The 3,102-nt window shown below is 38.3% G+C and overlaps 1 pseudogene across 1 annotated transcript; it reads right to left on the reverse strand.

Moving 5' to 3' along the window:
• Positions 1-1,038: 1,038 nt before the first annotated feature.
• On the reverse strand, positions 1,039-2,305 carry LOC143887435 (mini zinc finger protein 2 pseudogene; annotated as a pseudogene). Its single transcript, XR_013254178.1, has 2 exons — positions 1,809-2,305; positions 1,039-1,287 (listed from the first exon to the last, which is right to left on the reverse strand). The product of XR_013254178.1 is annotated as a mini zinc finger protein 2 pseudogene (transcript).
• Positions 2,306-3,102: the final 797 nt, after the last annotated feature.

A 3,102-nucleotide genomic window follows, 5' to 3' on the forward strand; every position in this document is an offset into this window, starting at 1 on the left:
ATTAGGATGTCCACTTTTATTACATAAGCCGAGAAATCATCTTACCACTCAAAATTAGAGTACATAACTCTGATTCATATGGAAATTTCTTCATAATTTTGAAAAAATGGATGAAGGAAGAGGATACAGAATAAGAATAAAGTCTGTATATGTGAACGAATAAAATCTTTCTAGTCAAAATAAATCTACCAACAGTTTCCAATTTTAATAATATTTGAGGTATTTGTGTACATGAGTATGGATCCATGATAGGAATGCAAGTGAATATTTATTCTGCAACCATTAACAATTGAAAGCAACTATGAAGAAACTAGTGGTGATCTCTAAGAAGCTCCATCTATTTTTGTACAGGAGATGGTTGAAACTTATGCTCTACCATTTGTATATATCCCTAATTGGTCACAAGGATGCTCATAGTAGAATGTTCATGATAAAGTATATCCTTGGAGAAACAATTACGTACTTAACAGATGTAAATCCACCAGTATCTTGCATTAATTTGGGTTGCAATAGTGCAAACTTCAAATGGCTTTTGAGTTTCTGATCTGACTAGATAACATTAAATATGCTAATTTGATGCCTTTCCATCTTATGATTAAAGGGTCTAGAAGAGTCTTAAAGTCAATAAATCTTTTGAACCAGATGGATCATACGATAAGATAATTTAATTGAACTGGAATGCATGTGTTATATGCTATGTTTCAAACAACTCGAAGTTTCGTTGCGCACCTACCTAAGAATTTCCATAATATACTAGAATTTATGTGGGTTTCGAAATAAAAAAATTTCTTCTCACACGCCCAAATTCTTTTATCGTTGTTCTTTATTTTCTTCTCAAACTATGCATTATGTATTTAATGTATTCTATTCTATCTTAGATAATTTAGAATAATCAACCTCTTTTGTATTTGAGTTCCCAATCCATAAAAAACAATGGTCTCAGCCATTCAAAATAGAAGAATTTGACAAAGCCATAACATCAACCACTCTTAACAGTTCTCATAAATGACATTTCAGATGAAATCAAACGATTCGATAGAATACCAAATTGGAGTATAATATATATTTCTGTACATAAATTTCATGCCAAACAGATAAGATTTTGTACAAGTCATGTTAACTTATGCAAGGAATCTCAACCACTGTATCATCAAAACCCACTTCACAAAATTACATCAGACCTTTCTTTGGAAAATTCCAAAAGAAGTAAATATGATACACGCTAAACATTTCCCAACCCTTTATCCTACAGAAAGCTCTTGTTTCATTTCAGTCATCTCCAAGATCCTGTAAGAGAAAAAAAGGTGAAAAAAAAAGGTTAAATCAAAACCTTCTTCTGATCCATTCATTTCTTAGTCTTGAAATCATTTATAGAAATAAATATAGAAATCAAAGGCAAAAAAGAAGAACAAACAAAATTAAGAGATGCCCTTCTTATACTCATATCACAACCCTAACCATTAACTCAAAAGTAGTGTTTTAAAATGCGGATGCGGATGTGGCGCGGTAAATCCTAGTTGACTCAGCACAGCGCGGCCGAGTACACAGCTGATGCGACTGAGTACTAGATTGACACTGTCATAACTCGGGAGAGTGAAAGGAGTATTGATTGACTTTGTAATGCAAAACATGGACACAAACCAGAACATGGCCTGGGTAAAAGGGAGTCGACTCGGGGGAGTTTTGAAATTATGCTCAAAACATACACAAAAAGACACACACAGAGAGAGAGAGAGAGAGAGAGAGAGAGAGAGAGAGAGAGAGAGAGAGAGAGAGAGAGAGAGAGAGAGAGAGGAAACGATGAATACCCATATGAATTTTATCCAACCAAATCATTTCCGTGTGGTAGAATTTGATGAACAATCACACAAGCCCTCGTTCTCCACCTCCCTCTTGTGGAAGCTTCTGTGGCAACTACAAGCAGCACACTTAAGGGCAGCACTAGTGCCTTCTTCACCAGAGGCCATGAATTCTCTGCAACCATCAACAGCATAACCCCCTATATTGGCAGCATGGTTTTTCCTACACTCTCCATACCTCACCCCTCTCTCTTTCTTCACCAAAGAACCGTTTGAAACCTTCTTGGGTTCTTCTTGGGGCCTCATGTTATTGGGATTAGAACTCGTTTCTAAGCTTTGTCCTGGTTGTTCTTCAACAACAGAACCAGAACTACTCCTGGGTCTTCTATTAAACTGAGAAGAGAGGTGAGTTGAAGAAGAAGTTGGCATGGATTGGATGAGAAATAGACCAAAGAGCTCCATTTCTTTACACTAAGCCAAATAGGTAGATTTATATGAAAAGCTTTTCGATTTAAGAAGTGGGTTTTATTGTTTGGGTTGTTAATAATGCAAATTCTGCCGTTTCGCGATATTTTGATGGTTATCTGTTATGTCACGAGATTTGTTTTTGAAGATCTTGGGCCTCTTTGGATACCACGAATATTATTTAACTTTAATTCTATATGCAAATAGTTATTTTATAGGAAAAAAATACACTTAGACCCCTGTAGTTTCTCACCCCCTGTGGTTTCTACATATTCAACTTAACCCCTAATGTTTAAAAAGTTACAAGTTGACCCCTTGTGGTTAAGGGTGTCAATTTTGGCTCGGGCTCGGAAGCTCGCTCGAGCTCGGCTCGAAAAAAGCTCGGCTCGAATCCTTAACGAGCCGAGCCGAGCCGGCTTGCCAGGCTCGTTAAGCTTAACGAGCCGAGCCCGATTTAGGCCAGGCTCGGCTCGGCTCGGCTCGTTAAGGCTCGTTAAGAATTTAATATATTTAAATATATATATTATATATTAATATATACACTAAAAGGGTTATCCAAGGAGTGAAAGGGGGAGGCAAAATATGTCACTTCATTTTTGGAACCCCATTTGTTACTTGGACCACCCCCCATAGTGTAAAAAAGTAGTCAAATTACACTAGATAGGGCTGTCCAGGGAAGATGAGGGGTGTGAACTTAATATAACCCGAGCTCGGTAAGGCTCACGAGCCGCTCACGAGCCTGACCGAGCCGAGCCGAGCCGAGCCGAGCCGAGCCCGAGCCGAGCCCGAGCCGAGCTTTTGAGCTTAACGAGCCGAGCCGAGCCTGGCCAAGCTCGGC

This window comes from Tasmannia lanceolata, unplaced genomic scaffold (assembly GCF_043159265.1).
Source record: "Tasmannia lanceolata isolate RefF3 unplaced genomic scaffold, GAP_Taslan_0.1 ptg000012l, whole genome shotgun sequence".
NCBI lineage: Eukaryota > Viridiplantae > Streptophyta > Magnoliopsida > Canellales > Winteraceae > Tasmannia > Tasmannia lanceolata.